General features: G+C 40.4%; 1 protein-coding gene across 4 annotated transcripts in view; it reads right to left on the bottom strand.

The window, feature by feature from the left end:
* Positions 1 to 24424, bottom strand: part of LOC147315466 (uncharacterized) — a 496228-nt gene that overhangs the window by 142733 nt on the left and 329071 nt on the right. The window lies entirely within an intron of this gene.

The following is a 24424-nucleotide window of genomic DNA, read 5'->3' as shown; positions in this document are numbered from 1 at the left end:
TATATGAATTGTGTGAAGTTACAACAGCAGTCATCTCAAGTTACGACATATTGCAAGGTAAGGATCCCAACAGTTATAATCAAGCACTTGGCAACAGTGGGAAGGAGAAACTCCTTTGTAACAGGAAGAAACTTCCAGCAGAATCTGGCTCAGGGAAGGGCCGCTATCTGCCATGCATATGTAAGTAAGTAATCCATGAGAGCCAAAAATGTATTTATCTTTTGTTCACATCATCTTGGCTCCGCATGATGTCAGTGAGAGCAGACATAATTAATGCCATGGTCGCAATGAGGAAAGATTTAAGATTTAAGATATACCTTTATTAGTCCCACGAGTGGGAAATTTCATGTTAAGGCTGCCGACCTATTGCACACAATGGCGGTGTGATCTTACCCTCCGACCATACATACATTACACAAAAACATCACATGGGGAAGACAGGTCAGAGAGGTATACCAATGGAAAATGCACCACATGAGGAAGGATAAGGAGAAAAAAAACAAACAGTGGCTGGAGGCCGCAGGAAGACAAAAATTATTGTAACCTTGTGGGATTTCCTTTGAAATGGTGGCTTTGAAGACAGTGACCAGGTGTGTGACTACTCACACTAAGCAAACTGACTGCTAAAGTTGCAGCTGCAATCTGTCACCAAATGCAAAAAAGTCAATGTAGTCACCAGACAACCAGTGGTTTTACCTTGTCGCACGGAGGTTGCTGTCCTACATTCATCCTAGTGTGATTAAGCCATGATATTTTGATATCAAATACACTGTTTACCAACTGTGGTCTTAGAGGGCTTGTATGATGCTTAAAACATTTTAATAAAAAAATGAAAGTAAAAATGCTGCCAGCAACACGAAGGCCTTCAGGCTTCACCACATCAGAGAGACGGGCATTTAGCTGGCTGGCACCTCATATCACACTGGCACCTGTGATGTCTCCTGAGCAAGGCTGTACACTACATTCTGAAACTGTCAGAGGCAATCAATCTCCTCCGAGTGACTTAACTGCTCAGCAGTTAACTTCACTAAAGACTACATGAACTCGAGTCAGCCAAATCAATTAAAAATGTGTTTTTTTAATCAATCTATTATACCAGAGTAATCTATTTCTAATCTAGTCATCAGCATACCCAAAGTAAACTCTGATAAACTTTACTGCAGCATTATTTTCACAGCTTTGATATCACCTGCTCCTCTTTTTTATCTTCTGTCCTCCAGCCACTGTAAATAATTCATTTTTCATTAAAAACTCATTACCACTAAAAACCCTGTGTTTATATTATCACAGAGTACGAGAGAAAAGAGAGAGAGAGGAAAAGAGTGTGAGCGTGTGTGCGTGTGTGTGTGTGTGTGTGAGAGTGTGTGTGTGTGAGCGTGTGTGTGTGTGTGTGTGTGTGTGTGTGTGCATGAAAAAGAGAGAGAGACTAGAGTTGAAATATGAAGCAAAGCCATAAATAGATTGTGTGCTCTAATGTGATTGTCATCCTGCGGTTGCTCTTTGTCTTCAGAGAATGCAGAGTGATGAGTCCAATGAGAGAGAGAGATCAATGAAAGACAGGGAGAGGAGAAAGAGAGGGAGGGTGGTGAAAGATGAGTGAAGACAGAGGGAGTGATGACCAGCTTTTCTGGATGTGTGGATAAGCAAGAGAAAGAGCGTGCGTGCACCCGCATGCTGCATGCCGAGAAAGTGAGAGCTTATGTACCACACTGTTTTCATATGCAGATCAGTTGGTGTTATTATTCACTGTTCACAATCTTGGGTGCATGTTTATCTTTGTGAATTTACAGTAGGGGATTAAAGCTTCCGTGTCATAAAGCACCTTCTGCAGCAGCTGTGTTAGAGGTTTTGTCACAAACAGCTTCTTTTCAGAGACGGTTCATTTTCTTCTTTAATTTGAGTGGGGGTCATAAACCCATTTTACTTATGATCATATTGAATTTTTTGTGAAAAAGATATCACAGAAAACACTGGAGAGCTAAATAGGCAGCAAAGCCAATACCAACTCAGAACAAGGCCAGCCATTTATACATTTCTTTGCATACAAATCCTGAGATCGAGACTCTGTTTCTCTTCTTTATAGAACTCTATTAATCTCCAAAAATTATCAAGAAATGCATCGTTGACCTACACTGTTCTGGTCCACTGGGTGACGTGTTCTTACATTATCACACACGCACACACACACTGTAACTCTTGTTGGTTCAAGCACATATACATCATCCTGTCCAAAGCCACGGGTGTAGTGGCTTTTTCAGTTACAGTTCCTCCAGTAGCCACTTGAGGCTAGCCACGCAAAGCAAAAAATACCTATTAAAACAGGATTCAATAGCTACAAACAAATCTTCCATACAGCAGTAGATAAATAAATAAAACTAAATTGATAAAATAAAAAAATAAGCATTTTCTTTCTTCATTACAACTAGAGAGAAAAGGTCTCTCCTAATTAGAATCACTGAGTGCACCTATCAACAGTGTTTGTGTAACTGGAGCATTTTAGAATTATATGGCAACATGGATTTCTACAAGGTCTAAAGTGTCCAAAAAATTGTACTTCAGTTTTGGTAAGTGAAATTCTAGAATGTATTAGCAATGTTAGGTTGAATGCATTACAAAGTAACATATTATTGTAATCACAGTTGCTACCATACTAAGTTCAGTTATTACATGGCAGTTTCACAAGTGTTGTTACTTAAATTAGAAAGCTAGTTAAGAACCCAGAGTGATGAGTGTGTGCAGACTCGAGGCCAGCAGCCTGATCTTTAACAGGTATCAAAGCAGTCAGGCTTGCAGCTTCCATTTCTACATGTTTATGTTTCGAGAGCAGAAACACTGTGGCACTTAGAAGTACCGTTGTTCTGTTTTTGAACTTTGCTTTGTGTTATCAGCATTGTGTTCATGCATATAAACTAAAAGAAGTATTTTATTTGTGTACTTATTAGGGTAGGGATTTGTCAGAATTAATAATTTAAAATTGTCATTTATATAATGGTAAATGGCCTGTATTTGTATAGCGCTTTTAGTAGTCCCCCCTAGGGACCCCAAGGCGCTTTACACACCCAGTCATCCACCCATTCACACACACTGGTGGAGGAAAGCTACAGTTGTAGCCACAGCTACCCTGGGGCAGACTGATAGAAGCAAGGCTGCCATATCGCACCATTGGCCATTCTGACCAACACCAGTAGGCGGTAGGTGAAGTGTTTTGCCCAAGGACACAACGGCCGAGACTGTGCGAGCCAGGGCTCGAACCGGCAACCTTCCGATTACAAGGCGAACTCCCAACTCTTGAGCCACGATCGCCCCCATTTATGCTTAGAAATATTTCCTTGTGTACCATGAGATGAGCGGAAGCAGTCTCGACGTTATAATTCCATTATAGCATTTGAAGAATAAGAATAAGAATAACTTTATTTATTCCGAGGGAAATTCTTTTGTCATGTACATGCTCAAAGCAGCAGGAGAGACAGAGGAACAGATGAATAAGATATACAATGTATACAATAAGAATAGTAGTATACAGTAATATACAGTAGGATAGTGCAAGACATAGTATCAAATAACTCTAACGAAGAAATTTATATAACTATATCCTGGAGAATAAATAACTTAACTATCAGTGCAGGCGATTCTAGAAAGTGACACGGTATTGTGCAATAGAATAAAGGGAGTAGCAGCGTATGATGGGGGGATGAAACAAATATTCAATAAGGTACTGTTGGGTAATATTGCGCGGTCTGAAAGGGAACAGAATAACATTGGTAATAGTCTCAGGAAAATCAGACTGTTCCGTTTTCTTGAAAGTTTGAGAGTTCACACCTTTAAATGTGTATTTGAGACATGACCTATTGCAAGTTCCTGTTCTTATAGTTTAGCAAGACGCTTACTTCTGCTTTTCTGCATCCAGTTTATGTTCATTGAAAGGTCGTATGTCTATGGCTGGAAACACACACACACATGCACCTACACACACCCACACACACAGAATACAGACACTGATGTTGTTCAGATATGCCTGCTTAAGAATGTCGCGTGTATTTGTAATCTCATATTCATGAATGATTGCTAGCTGTCAATAAAAGAGTGAGGCGGATGTGAAGGAATCGGAGTTGCTTGGACAGGCGAGTCACAGGAATGCTCTCCAAAGCTCCTCTTGCAAGTAAAATGTACAATAGTGTCTGTGTGGTTGCTTTCAGTAACAGGTTCTGTTTACCAGCAGGGTTGACTTAAGCCCAACAGGATTTGTGTCAGTATATGGGTCTGTTGTCTAAGGTTTGTTTTGTTAGCTGATAATCGAGTGACAATAGATTTCAGGTGATTTTACAGAGTAAAGCAAAGTAAAAAACAATGTGTGATACACTTTTTGAGTAATGACCCAAGTACTGTGTATTCATCTGATAGGTAACACTTACTACACTGAAAAAAAGGCCATGTTGGATTTACTTGATTCAATAATGGACATTGGTTGCACACAAATGTTTTGCTTTGGCAGAAAATTAAACAACTGAGTTAAATCAACACAACTTTTTCATATTCAGTAAACCTGTGCATTTTGTGTTCCTAAAACGTGATTGAAACATGTTCAGATGAAGTAAGTTGAGCTCTTGGAATATTTTAATCCTTCACAATTTTGTCGTTTTATTTCAACACTATTCAATAACTTTTACCCCAATACTACTTGGTCACTTAAATACTACACGTTGTCTTCATATTACATAATGTTCAACAAAGTCTAGATCCTGGTTACCATAAAAATTAAATGGATTTACAATGACTACCATCCTCCGGGTTGCACGAGGGCTGGGAAATAACCCTGAAATGATAGGTTACGAGGCAGGGTACACCCTGACACCTCACCAGTCTATCACATAGAAACAAACAACCATTTACACTTACATTCACGGGTAATTTAGAATCACCAGTTAACCCTAACTCTAATAACTGCATGACTTTTAACTGTGGGAGGAAACCAGAATACCCAGAGAGAAGCCACTGCAAACTAGCCAGAATGTGGTCAAAGGAGCTTGCAAAGAAAAGCGTCTGGACTTCTTTAAGTTGCTTGAAGACGTTTCACCTCTCATCCGAGAGGCTTCTTCAGTGTCAAAGGTCAAATGGTGGAGAGTCCCATAGCCAGAATGTGGATTTGAACACAGGACCTTCTTACTGTGAAGCAACAGCACTAACCACCATGCCAACAATCTAGGAAATACAGGAACGCTATGATTTCCTGTATTTGATGCAGAAGTTTTTTGTTTTTGTCCTTGACAGGTTAATCCACAATAAATAGGAATAGCATGCACGTGGTGTGTGTGTAGTTCTCTGCCTCTTATAACTCCACTGATTTTCCTGCAGTTTGAAATCTCGTGCGATCTTGTGAATTTCATGAGTTCAGCAACTAACCACTCTTACTAGAATGTATCAGGTCGTCTCAACAAGAACAAATTAAGTTTTTGAATTCCATGCAAATCCTACATGATTTAATTACGTTCATAGAAACATGAAATTATTGTGTTCAAATTACAAGTTAGACTTTTTTAATGTAACAACCACCCAATTTACTTTTTTTGGTATACCAAAAAAAGTAGAGGTGGCTGCTCGACTTGACTGAGATGGATGCCTTCCTGAAACCACGATCTAAAGAGCGCGAGTCTGAAACCCGTGCAGTGTCACGGGATTTAACATTGCTATATTATTGACTTACTTCACTTGAACATGATATGAACAATTTAATCTACCCTCTCTGCATATCATGTAGTTTCTACACTATATAGTTACACTTAACTTTAAAGCATGAGCCAATTGTGTTAAATACACACAAGATGCTTATGTAAATCCAAGAGCTGGCCAATCCCTTTTTTTCAGTGTAGGGGGAATATGGGAGTGTAAAGTAAACTTGCTAGCTCTTTCTCTCTCCAAGGTTCATCACTGGATGGACAACACTTTTGCAAGTGCCATGTTGTGGGTTGTTCTGGGGCCAAAAAACAACATAGCAATTGCAAAATCACTTAAAAACACAGAATCAACTGCCCAAAAGAACTGCAACTCTCGGGTGTTTCAAAATTACCAATTCTTATACTTTAAAATAGGAAATACTTTTTTCCTTTTTTTCCTTTTTATCACTCATAGCTTTTTGCACTAATTTAAAATATATATATATAAATTCAACACAACTGCTTCACATTCTTCTTTAGAAGGCAAATTTTAATTAAGGAAACAACATTTTTAACAATTGTTTTCAAGGTCAAGAACAAGCTGTGTCAACTTTAGGGTCAAAATATAAATAATAGAACGTACCGACATCAACAGTTCCTTGACATCTAGCCTCCATCTAGTGATAAAGAGCTTTTAACATTATCAAAAAAAACAAACATATTAGCCTTCGGTTATATTGTTTTACCACTAGTTTCTTGCTTTCAAGTTGCAGTTTCATTCCATGAAGAAAAATATGCATATCACGGAGAGTATTTAGTAGTATTTTGTATGTGTGTCTTTTCTTAGTATGTGTGTTGATTGTTGCATGTGGCATTTGATTATGTGTGCCTTAGTTCTGTTTGTGTTTGTTTATTGAGATGTAATCTCTAATCTTTGCCTGTGTGTCTGTGTTTCTCCATGTGATTGACCACGCCGGTGTTTGGCATTCGCCTCGTCTGGCGGCCAGTCAATAAGGCGGCGTGATTATTCAGATGGGCCACAGGTTTAACTCTCCCCTCCTCATTGACTTGATGAAGGTTTTAGTCCTGTTAAGAAGCTGACACACTTCATTACTGAGAACATTCCTCTATTGATTAAACCTTTCCAAGGTCTGGCCTTTCTTTCTCAGGCAGGATCACTTCAATAATAACTACAACAAAGCAAAGCCTCAGCTGATACATACAAGACTGTGCATACTGTACATCACATTGCATATTTAAGTAGCAGCGTTTAGATATAAGTTGCTGCTGAGCAATGCTATTTCTCAACATCTGTCAGATGATTAGCAGACTCCCAAGCTAGGCGAGTGGCTCCAGCAGATCCCGGGAATAACATCGGAGATCTCTGTCCAGAAGAGCGCAGTCCTGGGAACAGCTAAGATACTGCGCAGGACCCTCAAGCTCCCAGGCCTCTGGTAGAGGACCCGAGCTTGAAGGATAAACCGCCCGCAGGGGCGTGCTAGGTGTTTTTTTTATATATGTATAGAAAAGAGAGAGTGAAACTGGAGATTCAAGGTTTTCTTTCAGAAGTTACAAGATGTCCTTTAAAATTCTTACTACCATTAGTAAAGAAATAAATTTTCAGCATTAGGAAAACAGCCCTAACAAAACACTGTTTTGCAAATTTCAATATAAATGTTACTAAGATTTGTATCTTAAATAAAAAATCTTAAATCTTTAATATTGTTTTCTATGGCATTTAACAAGCTGCCTTTTCCACAGGCACAAAACCAGCTAAATGTGCCATGGATGCTGCTGCTTTTTGTAGGCTCGCACCATTTGTTAAATCACATTAAACGGTTGCTGGTAAATTGGTTAAATGAAGAAGGTTTCATCTTTGAAAGACAACTGCTGTAATCGTGGCAATTGGGTCTTAGAGTGTGATATTATAAGAGCCATGTACATGAAAGGAATAAAATGAGGAAAAAAGAAGGGCACCTCTTCTGCTGTTGTTTATAAATGAAATATTTAATTCAAGGCCTAATGATACTACTTTCATTAAACTTTAGCACATTTTTCGTTCATGGAAAAGGTGTTATTTGGTGGTTTTTGGCAGATAATGGAAAAAACGAGATGGTACTCTCACTCCCTCAATCATCATTTTTAAACATGTAAGGTTACTGTTGCGAAGGTACATTTCAATAACCCAAAACAAGTTGGCACTAAAGTTGTTTTTAGTGCCTGAACCCAACCAACAATTCCATCCCTCCAATCTCTTTACACTGACATTGTATGTATGAAGAGTGGTGCCATTATCTCCTGTTGGCTGATACTGCAGCATCCAGTGCATTAAGGACATCTTGCCCCTAACAGTCAGACAGAGGAGGCATGTAAAAAATGTAAATGACTCCTTTAGGTAAGACCATGTTGGCATATTTGAAAGTTTAGAACTCTGCAGCTGAACAATATTATAGAAAGAACTTTCCGAGTGACATTCGCAACTTGTTTTGATGTAAATCCCATTTTCCAGTGAAATAGAGAAAAATTCTTTGGACTTCTTTAGTGAATACAACAAAATCTGGACGTCGTTTCATCTGAGCAGGTGTCATCAACCACTGTTCAATGCAGCTGGCTCAGTTATCAATTACTTTCATCAAAATACTTGTTGATGATGATAATAATGGATAAGCAGGGTTGGGGAGTAATGGAATACATGTAATGGCCTTGCGTATTAAAAATACAAAATATGTATTCCATTACAGTTACTGCTTAAATAGGTGATAATTAGAATATAGTTGGAATAGATGGTTTACACTGCGAGCTTTTCCTGTTTCATAGTTTAGGCTATCCCCTCTCCATCCCCTCTCTAATTTTGGTAATTAAACGCACTGCTGGAAACCCAAACAAAACACACAATAAGAGGCTCTATGTTGGTTAATGTTGGTGGCGCCAGTTACACAATGGACCATGCACAACAGAGCCAGCAGTGCACGGGCAGGAATGCATTTCTTATTTGGAAATTCCGACATCACTTCACATTTAAAGAAGAAAGGGATGGGTGAAATTTGACAGTGCTATGCAAACTCTGTTTGCCAGCAACCATGCTGCTCTCAGCGCCAAAAAGCTCCAACCCTAAAGAAACATCTGGAAGTACGTTCTTTAAAAAAAAAAAACTAACATTAGCCTACTGCAACTATCTTGTTTTAGTTGTGGTAGCTACCTGGGTTATGTGCCACTTCAGTATCTTTGATGTACTATTGCTGTGTGATTTTTTACTATTACTGAAGGCTGCATTACAACCTGCCAGGTCAAATAATCATGTGCTGTTCTGAAAGCACACAGAAAGAAAACATATTACTGATAACTACAGAAATAGTTTTCTATATGCGATCACTCCAAAAAGTGCAGCCTACTGTTACTCATTTTATATTAAGATTTAAAAATCTAGTTTTTATTTCTTTCAGAACTGCACTTGATTATTTGCAGCTAGCAGGTTGTTAATGCTATCCATCAAGTCTAACAGTCTGCGGTCTATGAACTAACCTCAGCTAATGCCAGCTAACAATGTTAGCTTGGTGGTGAGTAGTAGGGGTGGTTAAAATCGATTCTAACTGGAATAAAATTATATCGATTCATTAAATCCTGAAATCGATTGTTTTTATACATATGTAGTTTGCCGCGTATGAAACTTGCAAGCGGTTAACATGAGGAAGTCACACGAGAGTTAAGTGACCTGGACGCATGAACCATCATGGCTACTCCCGTGAATGTGCTATCGAGCCCAAAGGCAGATGTCTGGCAAAACTTTGGATTTAAGAACTGCGAAGACAGTGAAGAGCCGGACAAAAGCAAAGCCGTATGTAAGATGTGCAAAATGGAGGTAAAGCACTGTGGAAATACCACAAATCTCAGAAATCATTTAACAAGGCATCATCCAGATATCCCGCTAGCAAAAATGGCCGACATCAAGCAACGCTCACTCGAAAAGGCATTTGCAGTGAAGTTGGCATCCACTTCTCCACGTGCCCAAAAAATAACCCAGTCTGTCGCAACTTTCATATGTAAAGATATACACCCATACAGCGTTGTTGAAAATGATGACTTCCAAAACCTCATTAATACGCTAGAACAACGCTATGTTTTACCAACACGCAAACATTTGAGTGAAGTGGTAATCCCAAACATGTATGAAAAAGTGAAACACGATGTTACAGCCTCACTCAAGTCAGCAGAGGGAGTCGCTATAACCTGTGACAGCTGGACATCCAGAGCAACAGATAACTACCTGACTATCACCTCACACCATATCGACCAGGAGTGGAGACTCGTGTCTCATGTCTTACAGACAAGAACCACTGAAGCAAGCCACACAGCAGTTAATTTATCTGAAATTATATTCAAACCAATCGAAGAATGGGAGCTTACAAACAAAAATCCAGTCATCGTAACTGACAGTGCTGCAAATGTGGTGTGAGCTGTGCAAATAACGGGCTGGTTGCACATTGGTTGTTTTGCCCACACACTCAATTTAGCTTCACAAGCAGGACTGAAAGTTCCAGCTGTTGCTCAGCTGCTTGGCCGAGTGAGACGCATAGCATCCTTTTTTCATCACAGCACTGTTGCAGGTTGCAAACTTAAAGAGAAGCATAAGATACTGAAGTTACCTGCCCATAAGCTGGTGACTGATGGGGTGACCAGATGGAACAACACGTTGGAGATGCTGGAACGCTTCCTACAGCAACAACCAGCGATCTCTGCAGCTCTACTCTCACCTGAAGTGAGGAGAAGTGACAGTAATCTCTGTACTCTTACAGAGGCTGACATAACTGATGGAGAAGATATAGTGAAAGCTCTGAAGCCGCTGAAAGCAGCCACACTGGTTATGTCTGAAGAAAAGTCCCCGACCCTTTCCATCATTGCACCTCTGCATGCACAGCTGCTGGAGAAGATGATCAGTGTGTCTCACGACTCCTCACTGATTAAAGACCTCAAGACTGCTGTATATGACAACTTGAAGTCAAGGTATGTTTATGAATTGTGTGTATATGCCATGAATGAGTGTAACTGTATGGATGCATGTATTACATGAAAATTCTTACTATGGTGAAAAGATATATATTTTATAAAAATGTTAGTTAAGCCCTCTTGTCTAGTACTAGGCCTTTTGATTTTATATCTATCTATTAGGGGTGCAACGATACTCGTATCGATATTGAACCGTTCGATACAGTGCTTTCGGTTCGGTACGCATATGTATCGAACAATACGAAATTTTCAACTTTTCTTCTGACGATGCTGTCTGTGTTGAGTGCTCAGTGGATCTGCGCTCAACAGTGCAGCCTAGGCGGTTTAGTCGAACGAAGATTCACTGAGCGCAGCGCAAGCTAGCGAGACAGAAGTTAGGCTCTCGTTGCAACATGGCAAATTGAACCTCCCCCACCCTCATTCAGATCTGGCGTTTGGAACTATTTTGGTTTTCATGTGACGTATGACCCTGAAGGTAAGTGCATCGTGGACAAAAGTAAAACAGTATGTTGGATGTGCCACACAATGCTCAATTACATTGGTGGGAACTAGTGCATTAGCGCAGTTAGCTCGTTAAGGTGTTGACGCCGTCCAGCCCCATGCACGGGGCGATCCGCGGTAGCTCGTTAACGGAGATTTGCCGTGTTGTGGCGTTAACGTCATTTCAACGAGATTAACGCTGACAGCACTAGTGGGAACACGACGAATATGACTGCACATTTACGCCGACATCATCCTAGTGCAAAGACAAGTGGAAGCAGACAAAAAAAACAAGCACATGATTCACCTTATATGTTTAATATGCTGCTGAGAATATAGCCCAGAAGAAGCGTATAGTATAGCTTTTATTTTGGAAAGAGCCATTTCTCTGTAATAAACTCTCTTTTCCGAAGATGAGTGATTTCTCGATCAGATAGATTTCTTTTTTTATTACTTTGTTGTTTCAGCAACATTAAATTAAAAAACTGTACTTTTGAGTTAAAATATATATTTATAATTTTAATAAATGGCAAATTAATAAAGGCATGAACATTTTTTTTGTATCGAAAAAATATCGAACCGTGACACCAAAGTATCAAACCGAACCGAACCGTGAATTTTGTGTATCGTTGCACCCCTACTATCTATCTATAGATGTTTATATATAAATTATGGAAACAAAGTCATTTCTGATCTTGCATGAGTGTATGTAACCATGCACATTTATATCCAACTTAATAAACTGAGTTAAATGTGCAAAATCTCTTTTCAGGATATGTGGCCCTAAAGGACAAGCTGTACATTGCATCAGCATTAGATCCTCGCTTTAAGGCCCTGCCATTCTTGTCCAAAGAGACCTGTAACAACACATTCTCTCAGTTGGTGTTGGAAGCAGCAGGTTTGGAGAACGTGGACACAGCTATTGTGAGTTACAGAAACAAAAACAAAAAATTATTGTTTTTTTTTGCACTACTCGAGTTAGAAGATAAATAGTAATTTCTTTATTAATTAAGTTTTCATTTTTCTACAGCAACAGTCTGATGGTGACACATCTGAGGAAACTGTCCCTGACATCTCTCTTGGTGGTGTTGATAAAGTGGATTATGTCCCTCCAATTAAGAGGTCAAAGGACTCTGCATTAATTTTTCTCCTTGGGCCAGCCTATTCAACAAAAACCACAGTACCACAGAAAACACCAACTCAGAAGGCAAAGGAAGAAGTGAATCGATACAGGGACGTTGAGCCTGTTGCACTTTCTGAGGATCCTTTGATCTGGTGGAGGGACCATGACCATTGTGTGAGTTTCACAGAGGTTTTACAATACTGTTCAGTATGTTTTCATTTTTTGATTTTAAAAGGCAGTTTTTCATTTTCTGATCGGTCAGTTTCTGTCAGTTCACTTGTACACGCTGTGGATTTCAGAAAAGCTGTGTGAGACACTATTACTCTGAGGTTTTACTGATGTTTACAAAAGATGTGTTCTATATACAGTATACTGGATCCCTGATCCACTTGAAATGTATGTATGAAAATAAATATATACTAATGTTAATTAAAATTTAAATTATTGTAACTGCTTTAGTATCTGTTCTTAATTTTGAAATTTATATAATTCATTCACAAAGCTTAGAGGGTTCTTTTGACAGTACATATAAAGGTGAATTATCATAATTTTATATGAATGAATGAATGAATGAATATTCTTTATTGTCATTGTCACAGGTACAATGAAATTGAAAGATGTCTCTGGTCAGTGCAACATCACAAAAGATAAATACTTAAAAACTATAATTAAATACTTAAAAACTATAATGATAGGATATAAAAGATAGAAATACATATAAAATACAGTATTCTCATACCGTAGATACACCCAAGCAATCCAGGCCTAAGGCCCCATACAGACACTCAACATACGACCTAGTTGATATATCACTCAAACAATCAATCACTCAATCAATTTGTTAGCGCATCCAACAAAACATGTCTGAAAGCATTCCAACATCAAGGGCACAAATGACAACAGGGGCAATGAAAGTCATCTACTTTTAGTAGCATTGAGACATGATATTGCAATTGGGTAGAAACTGTGTTTGAGTCTGTTAGTCCTTGTGTATGTTGTTCTATACCGTTTACCTGAAGGCAGCAGTTCGAACATGGAGTGTCCAGGGTGTGAGGTGTCCTTTATGATGTTATGGGCTCTTTTGAGGCAGCGGGAACTGTGTAGGTCTTTCAGTTTGAGGAGAGGGCAGCCGATTGTCCTTTGGGCAGCGTTGATTACTCCCTGGAGTGCTTTCCTCTGAGCCACTGTGCAGCTAGCGTACCATATGCCTATGCAGTACGTTAGTATGCTTTCGATGGAGGCTCTGTAGAAAGACACCAGCAGTCTCTGTGTGATGTTGTTCTTCCTAAGCACTCTCAGAAAGTACAGTCTCTGTTGTGTCTTTTTCAGTAGCTCAGAGGTATTCACACTCCAGGATAGGTTTCCCTCTATGCTGACTCCCAAGAAGCGGAAGTCTGCCACCCTCTCCACACAGTCGTCGCTGATGATTAGTGGTTGGATTTCTGTCTTGTGTCTTCTGTAGTCAATTATGAGTTCTTTGGTCTTTTTCGTGTTTAGGAGAAGGTTGTTATCCTTGCACCATGAAGACAGCCGCTCCACCTCATCTCTGTAGGCAGACTCATCTCCCCCAGATATGAGCCCCACCACAGTAGTGTCATCTGCGAACTTTACAATGGCGTTGCTCTGGTGGGCGGGGGTGCAGTCGTGTGTATAAAGCGAGTAGAGCAGTGGACTAAGCACGCAGCCCTGTGGCGACCCAGTGCTTAGATTTAGGGCTGGAGATGTGTAACATCCCACTCTCACTCTCTGTCTGCGGTCGGTGAGGAAGCTATTGATCCACTTACAGGTGCTGTGAGGAAGCCCTAGGTCTTTTAGCTTGGCGTCCAGTTTGTATGGAAGAATGGTGTTAAATGCCGAGCTATAATCCACAAAGAGCATACGCACATAGCTTCCTTGCCTCTCCAGATGTGTTAATGCTACATTGAGTGCTGTTGCTATGGCGTCCTCTGTCGATCGGTTTGCTCTGTAGGCAAACTGGTGTGGGTCAAGGCTGCTGGGTAGGGCTGCTGTAATGTGGTAACGCACAAGTTTCTCAAAGCACTTCATCACCACCGGGGTTAGTGCCACTGGTCTATAGTCATTTAGGCTAGAGATATGAGATTTCTTGGGCAAGGGTATTATGGTGGAGGTCTTGAGGCAGGGTGGGACGTTTGACTGTTCAAGGGATTGGTTAAAAATCCTGGTGAAAATATAGGCAAGCTGGTCTGCGCAGTCTCTCAGCACACGTCCTGGTACGCCATCTGGGCCGGCTGCCTTCCTCGGGTTAACAGCCCGCAGGGTGCGCCTCACTTCATGCTCCTCCAGAGTGATGATGGTACTGCTGCTGTGGGCTGTATGGTGTAGCTGTTCCTCTGAGGCATAGGGTGCAGTGACCTCAAAGCGTGTGAAGAAGATGTTCAGCTCCTCCGCCAATGCTGGGTCACCTTCAGCCATACCTGATTTGGACTTGTAGTTTGTCAGCTGCTGGACACCCTGCCACACCAGCCGGCTGTTCTTACTCTCCAGGTGGTTCTCGATCTTCTTCCTATAGTCCGCCTTGGCCTTCTTAATGCCTTTTTTCAGGTTGGCTCTAGCCCTGCTGTAGCTCTCCCTGCTTCCGGACCTGAAGGCGCTGTTCCTCTCTTTTAACAGCTGCTGGACTTCCCGGGTCATCCATGGCTTTTGGTTGGTGTAAACCCGGATCTGCTTGTCTACTGTGACAGTGTCTATACAGTGTTTGATGTAACAGAGGACACTGTTTGTGAACATTTCCAGGTCTTGATGTTGGAAGATATTCCAGTTGGTTCTGTCAAAGCAGTCCTGTAGCTGTTGAGAAGCGCCCTCTGGCCATGTTGTTATAGTTTTAGTGATGGTCGACGCAGTTTTCCTGATTGGGGCATATGCAGGAATTAGGAGCAGGGATAAATGGTCAGATTGGCCCAGATGTGGTAAGGGTCTTGCCCTGTAGCCCTTCTTGATGTTGGAATAGACTTTATCTAAGGTGTTAGCCCCTCTCGTGGCACACTTCACATGCTGGTGGAAATTAGGGATAGCTGTTTTTAAATCCACCTGATTAAAATCACCCGCTATAATGTGCACTGCGTCAGGATATTTATTGAGTTTATTGTTGATGTTCGTGTGCAAAAGCGCTAGTGCCACGTTAGTATTTGCATCTGGCGGTATGTAAACAGTTGTTATTACCACAACAGTGAACTCCCGTGGAAGATAGATGGGCCTGCATTTGACAGTCAGATATTCTATGTCCGGAGAACAGTGACGGTCTATGATCACTGTGTTAGTACACCAGCTGTTATTCACGTATATGCAGATTCCCCCTCCTTTTCTCTTACCGGAATTGTTTGTTCTATCCTGGCGCTGTGCAGTGTAGCCTGCTAGCTCAATAGCAGAGTCCGGGATGGACTGATGCAGCCAGGACTCAGTGATCAGAAGAATACATGAGTTTTTGATGTGATTGTCCGTTGTTATTTGTAACCTTAGTTCGTCCATCTTGTTCGCCAAGGATCTGACATTCGAGAGATATAAACTCGGGAGCGGTGGTTTGAAAGGCTTCCTCCTTAGCCTGGTTAGCACGCCAGCCCGGCAGCCTCGCTTCCTCCTTCTCTCTCGTCGCCGTCTGCGTCTCCCTCCCGCCGGAATAGTAATCCAAGGAGCGCCCGGTCTCCTCGCTACTTCCTCTGGTATTTTGTGTGAGTGGATAAATTCCATGGTCACGCTCACACGGTAACTCACTCCGATCTTAAGAAGATCATGTCTGCTGAAGATGTTATTCGCTTGACTGATCGCGCACAAAACAAAACACAAAACGTACAAAGATAACCAAACACCACACTGACCAGTGGTACATCGAGCTGCTGCAACTGTGTGCGCCGCCATCTAGCCCACATATATATTATGGTTCATATAATAATATTTCAGACTGATTCAAAATCTAATTGAATCGAATGGAATTGAATCGTGGATCTAATCGATTCTAGAAATCAGTGACGATACCCAGCCCTAGTAAGTAGCCTTCAGTAAAAGTAATAAATCACACAGTACATTCATGTAGTTGTAAAAAGCATGACAATATATCAGGTAATCCAAAGTATTCTGAATGTGTTACTGACATTGAGTAACTTAACGGAATATGTTACAAACTACATTTTAACTTACTAACAAATATTTTAAGTTAAAGGCTAAAGTCATTCTTGCTGAGACCAGAAAGAAAGGTTTAGACTACATTAGTCCAACCAGGATCCAGTGTAGCAGTGCATAAAGAAAAATGACACCTAAACTGATTTTTTTGCAGTAGCTTTCTTTCATTTGTGGACATGCTGTGACCAGATGACGCGTGTTGTTCCTGTATCTGAGGTTTGTTGCTCTAGATTTGGCAACTGCCTTCTAAATGTATGAGTGGATGTTACGTGAGCTATTAAAGTTGTTTTTTATAACTCTAGTGCAAAGGTGAAATTTAGCTAGTGCTGCTAAAGAGCATCATCATCTTACAGTCAAACCTGGACCACTCAAACTTAAGCCCACTACTGTTAACATACCACAGTATGTTTAAAGTATTTGGCGTTTTGCACAGTTATCATATTTCAGTTTGTTTTTCAGTCATTTCATATTATACAGTGGCCAGTTAAATTCAGTAATCATGTACAGATCGGATCAATTTCTGATTAATTACATTTAAAAAGGGAAACTTAACTTTCAGGTTTCAGGTATCAAAGCTCACACTGAGCAGTCCTTATCTTAGAAGTAATGTCTAATCTACCTCGCTTGTCCTCTCTTTCTTACAGTATTAACAATTTTTTTCCCTCTTTGGAAAATACAGCAGCTATACCACTGGCTAGCCACACTGACTATGTGCCAAGGTGAACAGAAAAGGCTGTGTTTAGTGTATTACTTGAGCTGTTTAAACATGTACCTGTACTTTCTCAGGTAACATGACCACTGATATCAGCAGCATGAAAAATGACAGACATGAGAAGCAGCAAAAAAGATGTGTGTTGTGTGCAAAGGTGAGATATTATTTTACAATTTGTTGCCTCTCTTTAAGGCTTGAAGGGTGATCGGACTTCAGCACATGGAAAATTAACTGGCTATTTGTTATTATATATTAAATTCAATTTTGATAACTCGTTAACTGAACGTACCAGAAATGTGTTTCTGCTCACTTTAAACTTCTGCTGTTTACCACATACTTTACTATGATATATTAACTGAATAGTAAGTATCGCTGAAAAGTTGGAAAATAGAGCTTTTATGGAAAATGTACCTCTTAATAGTTTACTGTTGATGCTTAACATAAATAATCCATTAGTAAAACTTGCACTGCAAAGCTTGCACTTTGCAGCCCCAGTTAAAAGTCAACAAATGGTTCCCTTTTAGTATGCTATATGTTCAGGTAGGTAGATTTTAGCACACAGACAAGTATATACTCTGTGCACTCATCCACACTTGTACGCTAATGCACCCATACACTGTTATATGCAGCACACTGGTACTCTATTTAAACCCACGAAAATGCAGTTGTCAAAGTTTAAAAGGTGTTGCCTTGTGAACCTAATCGCCTGTTTAACAACCTGTGAGGCAAGCTAAACTAGGACACACACACACATGCACACAGAAAGATACACCATGTGGTGCAGCACAAATGTACGTGCCTAGGGCTATATCAAATCATTCCAGAAAATTTGACAGCACGTCTCATAATACCAAACATAAATAAGGAAATGGGGGCAATGGAAAACACATTAATACACATGACATGGAAAACGCATGAATTACATATCACTCTGGAAAACTTTATCTCAGTATGTAAATATAAGCTGGAAGTGTATTTTTCTAAGCAAGATTCATAGGATTAGGGAAAACTGCAGCACATCCCATCGTATGCCACCATGCCACCAAGGAACATAGCTTTGAACCGAGGTTCTCCTGTGTCAGCACCTTTAAAGACAAAGTTTACCGGTGTTATCACTGTTAACTGAAAGGTATTTTGCTGCTGATACAGCTTGAGTGAAATCAATAACCATTTAGTAAATTATGTGATCATGCCAAATTTGATGAGTCTCTTACAGACTTAAATTAGCTACATCCCCTCCCGCCCACACCGAGGAGCTTGTCTTGTCTGGCGAGATGCCAATTAATAATTGCTAAGTAATAATGTATATTACAGTATGCAAATATGCTTTCTATTCAGATACTGTCATTAAATTGTATGCACTTAACTATCTGTTCAAGGGAGATACTGAGTCTGTGTTTGATAGATTCATATTTTAGTCAAAGTAATTAAGCACCATTTGTAGTTGATTAGATGGACTTGCTGTATGCGGCATAAAAATAATTTACAGTTTTACAAGGGTTTTTTTTTCTCTTTGGGTTTCTTTGAAAGGTTGTTGAACAAAGTGTTTTAATGCTGCCAAAATTAGGCATAGTTGTCAAAGCAACACGGATTTGATGGGCTTTCGGTGTATCACGCGGATGCTCAATGGGATTGGGATCTGAGGAGTTTGCCTCGAAGGCCTTGGGCTCTTTGTTGTGATTCTCAACCAAATCTAGAGCAGTTTTTGTTTCTGTGTCCATATGTGTGTGTGTGTGCGAGAGAGAGAGAGAGAGAGAGAGAGACAGCAGATTGTTATTTGGGTTTGTGGGGTTCTTGGTCTGCAATGTTTAGGTGGGTAAAAGCATGCATGACTGAAAAATTTTGCGAATGACTAAATGTAGCCAATCTTACATTCAATACCAACTTCTCGTGCACCTCATGTCAGCCAATATCAAATGGGAAAACTGGGTTTATCTGTCATGGTCATGAATACTTCAAAAGTTTGTATCCTATCACAAGATTATAAAGCTAGTAATGTTTAGTTTTTGGTTATTGGACTGTGGCTGACTTTATTTTCAACACAGGTGCTATTTTTTGATCATGCTGTAGAAGTCCTGTTAAGTCTCCTTGTACTTGTGCATCTGTGATGGGTGATGGACATCCTTTAGTAATCCTTTGGAAACGTTCCAGAGAGTCAAATCTTTCAACTGGGGCAGGACATGAGCAAAGGTTTTGCTGATGTTGCCAAAAACATGTCTGTTTTCTGTCAGGGCACTTGGCATTTTTAGCATTTTGAGTGTATTTTGTATGTCTGATTTCTTATGATGTATCAGACTAATGGTAAGTTCTAGTGTTATTATTAGCAGTGTTGGGAAGGTTACTTTTAAAATGTATTCCGTTACAGAATACAGAATACATGCCCCAAAATGTATTCTGTAACGTATTCCGTTATGTTACTCAATGAGAGTAACGTATTCTGAATACTTTGGATTACTTAATATATTATCGTGCTTTTTACAACAACGTGAATGTACTATTGCTGTGTGATTTATTACTATTACTGAAGGTCCGCGACTCCGAACTGTAGTAAAGGGACCTCTGACTAATACGGCGGGGTCCCTGTCGGCTCATAGCCGAAAAATAGCTTTACTTTGTTGTGTGGGTCAATTTTTCTTGCGAGAGACAGAGAGAGGCGTTGAAAGACTGCTCCAACGGAACTTATTGTTTTCGGAGGAAAACACGAACACGGTGTACAGTCGAGTCTTAATAGCTTACTTACAACTGGGCTCGTCAGGCACTCTTCTTGGCTGCAGTGGTTATTATTATATTTAGATGCTTCCAGCTCCCGTTTTTTCCTCGACGACAACTCGTACCTTTCCACTCCCCTTTCTCTCCCTCCTCGCGCTCACAGACACATAACGTGTATGGCAGTGCATTCTCCCTGCAGCACGGACTACACTGCCCATGATGCTACATTCTTTAGAGCTATGCTTGTAGCATTCTGCCTGTTAGCTTAGCACAACAACGAAAAGGCGCTCTCTCACCCAGGAAACACACAGTCGCAGAGAGAGAGAGAGAGCGTCGCCCTGTAACCATGGCAACCGTAACGCTGCCGCCTGGAACGAAAGAACGTAGCTGTCAAACAAAACCCAAACAGTCCTGACCCGCGACAAAATGAAACAGGAAAGTACCGCAGTGTAATCCATTTATTTCAACAAAGTAACTGTATTCTGAATACCACCTTTTTAAACGGTAACTGTAACGGAATACAGTTACTCATATTTTGTATTCTAAATACGTAACGGCGGTACATGTATTCCGTTACTCACCAACACTGATTATTAGCATGTGTTAGTTAGGTTTTGTTTAATTAAAGTTTAATCCATGCTTCCTTGTTTATGTGTCGTTTTCGAGTTATGTCTTGTTCCCCTTCTCTGTTTCCATGTTCCTCTCCTTCTGTGTCATCTGCCCAGTCTGCTATGTGTTTCATGTCTGTGTTGTCCATGTCACGTTGTCACAGTCTTCATCTCATTATATTTCATTATATTGTTTTTGTCACACAGTGGAAATTTGTATTTATCTTGTATATTGTTTTTATTCTGATTTTTAGTGTTTATTTATGAGTGTTTTATTTGCATGGTTTTATTCTGTTTCTATTGCATGGTTTTTAGTGTTTTATGTGACATGGTTGTTATCCACTGTGGACTGGCTGCACTGGCTGCTGAGGCAGGGGTGTGTCCAGAGGTGGCCTATCAGCTGTGTAAAGACCTTTTAAAAACAGGCTAGCTGGGCACTGAAAGAGAGAGGCCCCAGACTGGAAGGTTAATGCGAGATGGCCAGTGTGATGCGGCGACCAAGTCCTGACCTCATGGAACGGCAACAGTAAGAGACAACGCGTGTGATTGGCAGCAGGGCAGAGGTTTACCTCTGCCTGCATTTGTGAGTAGGGTCTCTACTGTTGTTTACTGGGTGCAGCTGGATTGGGAGAGGGTCACCATGGCCTTGAGCCAGGGCCGCTTCTGGGACCATTGTTCTGGCCCCTATTTGTTATGTTGCAGGACACTGACGCAAGGGGAGCTGTGGCGGTGGTCGCATCATGGATTCGGGTGCAGAACGCAAGCCGGGCTGGGAAGTGATGGGCCAGCGGAAGGACAAGAAGATGGGTGGCTCTTTCTTGTCTGCTGAAGACGGGGCTGGCGTGGACTCTGCTCTAAAGGAGGAATTCCTGGCCTGCTGATGGACCCATAATGAACATGTGGCCTAATTATAGCAGGGGGGGTTTTAGTGAATGTAGAAAATGGTAGTTTTATGGGTTTTAGAATTGTTTTTAGTAGAGAGCAAACATTTTATTATGCACATTTTAAGGGTGTTTTATTTGTGCTCCCTGGCCTAGTAATAAACTGTTTCTGATCAGACCTGCTCCCTCTCTGTGCCTGTGGTATCTGACTCGCTTGCTCCCCCTTGTATTTTAAAGAATCTTTCTTTTTAGCGTGACATTCTGGCGCGACCGCTTTAGTGTCCGCAGCGCGTTACATTTTATTTTGACAGTCTCGTGTTTCTGTGTTCAGTGAGTTTAGTTTTGCTGTGGGGTCGTATTCATTTGTGTGTTCCCCACGTGTTTCTACTTCGCTTATTACCCTTCTGTGTATTTAAGTCCTCTGTCTTCCTTTGTTCACTGTCAGATCGTCTGTTTAGTTCTCATTATGTTTCCATGCCTCCATGTTTTTATAATGATCAAGGTGTTGTTCTTTGTCTCTTGTGTTTAACATTTAGTTTTTCCTAGTTTAGTCCCAGTTAGTTTTGCCTCAGTGTGCATCTGCCTTTTGTTTTGTACCTTTTACCAGCCACAAACAAACAGCTCAGCTTGCATTTGGGTCCTCGTCCTCCCTCCACACAGTCTGCCAAACCATGAAGGTTTTCAGTGTGATCTATCCTGGTAGATGATGGCCCACGCCACACCGGACCGGACTTTCTGCTAAATGTTCCCTCTAAGACACATCAGGACAGCCTTGTGGACCAATTTACCATTTCAGAATCTAACAACTATTAAAAAAAAGTGCCTCGTTTATAGAGGTTCTTTTGGGCTTGGACTAGTTGACTAAAAACTGCTCAGCTAAAGCACTTAAGACTAGTGAAGAAATTCTGGCCACTTTGAAAGGAAAGGTGATGTTCACAAATTGTGGGCTATAACTTCCAATATTCTATATTACACGGTGAAATGTACACATCTTTATGATACATATTCAAGCATACTGACCAATCTTTAGTTGTGAGAAATACTGTCTGCCTTCATCTTCAAATACATTCCTCTAGGTTCTGATTCGAGCATTTTCTTGATCACTGTTAAGCTGCTGTCAATATAAAGGAATACTCTTTTTGAAGATTTTTTTTTTTTTCATATTAAAAGACCATCAAAGACGATGGATTGTGCCTTTGTAGTCATTTAGTCACTGGGAGGCTTTTAGTGAGAATTCATCTTAACAGCAGGAAGACATGGTGTCAGGTTTACTTTGCATTTAGTGCAAAAAGCACTGACAGCAGAGTAGTTCAGAAAAGAGGAAGGTCTCTTATTGAAGTGTGTTCAAATATATGCAATGTCTGTTCAAATAAAGAGACTTGAGACTCATAAAAGCTATGGCCACCATTACTAACTATCAAGTTGTTTAACTACCTTACAAACAATTTGTGTTTCAAAGACAATAAAGTGGTAGAAGTACTGAAATGCTCCACAGTCAGCTGTCATTACTGTGCCCGAGTAAAGTGAGTTTTGTATGCATCATCATTTAAGGTTTTCAAGAGGATTGAAAATGGTAATTGTCTGTAAGATAAAAATTTTGCCACAGCTGGGAGCAAGTAGACAGAAACAGCACTGAATTAGACAATTATTATCTACACAACAGCAAAACTTATTTTTAGTCAGTCAAAGCAATTAAATAAAAAATTGTTTAAAAACAAAAACAAAAAAGGCAATTCAAAAGAACTTGACTCATCAAAATAATTCAGCAAACTTAGCAAATTAAAACATTTCCTAGTCCTTCTGCTACCTGCATGTCTTTCTCCTAGTATTAGTGGTAGTTTCCTTAAGGTTGGCTCCACAACTGTGCTAAAAAAGTCATACTTTATGGCAGAAATAAATACATCTAAGGCCTGATTTCCAGTCTTCCACTTCCCCAAAGTTAGCACCCAGTTTAATGCTACAATGAATTATAGATATGCCTTACTAACAAAGCTAGGTAGCGAGCAATAGTGTTGGCTGGTATGTTCAAATACAGTCTTGAGCATTATAGAAACAGTCAGGATGGCTAGAAAGTCAAACTCAAAGCTTTGAAATGGAAGTCCAAACTGGCAGATGACACTGTGGCTTTGTCCATATACAGTCTGCGCTCTCCACTTTTTCTTTGTCAGTCTAGTCATCAGTCAAGTTTATGACTCCAGAAAATCCCTATGTAGCCACTAAACAGATATATTCACAGAAGGTGTGGGAGAAGAAAATGAACACAAAATCCAACACAGAATATACACAACCGAAACTCAATTGCCGCTTGGAATGAATGATGAAGGGGAACGTGCTCGTCCATTACTCATGATGCAGGACTGTCTCTTCTCGCTTTGCAATCGGACATGAGTTTGCAGTCTGAATTACAGCCCTTTAAAAAACACTTTCAAGCCCTACCTGTGACCCGTGCTTACAGTATTAGCCCGATGGGACTGCTGTTTGCCTACTTTATTGCTTGGTTCGTCGTTTTCTGAGGCTTTTGGCCGGCATTTCTGTGAAGGCTCCCCAAAATACACATGCAGGCTTGATTGTGTGGGCGCCACCTCGGTGATTGCCTATTTAGTGAGTAATTATCCCTGTCTTTCTCACTCTCAGCCAACACAAGCGCTGATTGAGTTCCTCTCATTGTGGGTAATGTCTTATTTATCATAAGAGGCCAGTGTGAGTTTTGTAGAAAGAAAAAGCACAAAGCATAGTCATCTGCAGCTATGGAAGATAAGGGCGACAAAACAAAACAAACAAAACAGCAGGTTAATATATTCTTAAAATGGCTTGGCATCGGGGAATGAAACTTTGCAAGTTCCAGAAAATACTTTGATTGTGTCATGTTTAAAAAAAAAAAACCCAAAACCCCCAAACTGTACGTTTCCATGAGATGTGAAGACCAGTTTATCCCTATTCAAAGAGATACCAGTTGTCAGTGTTAATTTTAGTATCAGAGCACTTTAAATTAGAAGACTAAACTAAATTTAGCTAGCTTTCAGCAAGCATTTCAGAGGCCGCAGCGGGTAGTTTCCTATTCCGGGCACAGTAAAGCTTGGCTGTTGCCACCGCCGCTCTGCAGCTAATCTGTTTCTCTGTGT

The sequence above is a fragment of the Aulonocara sp. 'chitande type north' Nkhata Bay genome, linkage group LG13 (assembly GCF_057382095.1).
Source record: "Aulonocara sp. 'chitande type north' Nkhata Bay isolate Kocher_YH1m ecotype deep benthic linkage group LG13, A_spYH_male_GT1.1, whole genome shotgun sequence".
NCBI classification, from domain to species: domain Eukaryota; kingdom Metazoa; phylum Chordata; class Actinopteri; order Cichliformes; family Cichlidae; genus Aulonocara; species Aulonocara sp. 'chitande type north' Nkhata Bay.
The sequence above is the reverse complement of the archived record's forward strand: the minus strand, read 5'-3'. Positions and strand labels throughout refer to the sequence as shown.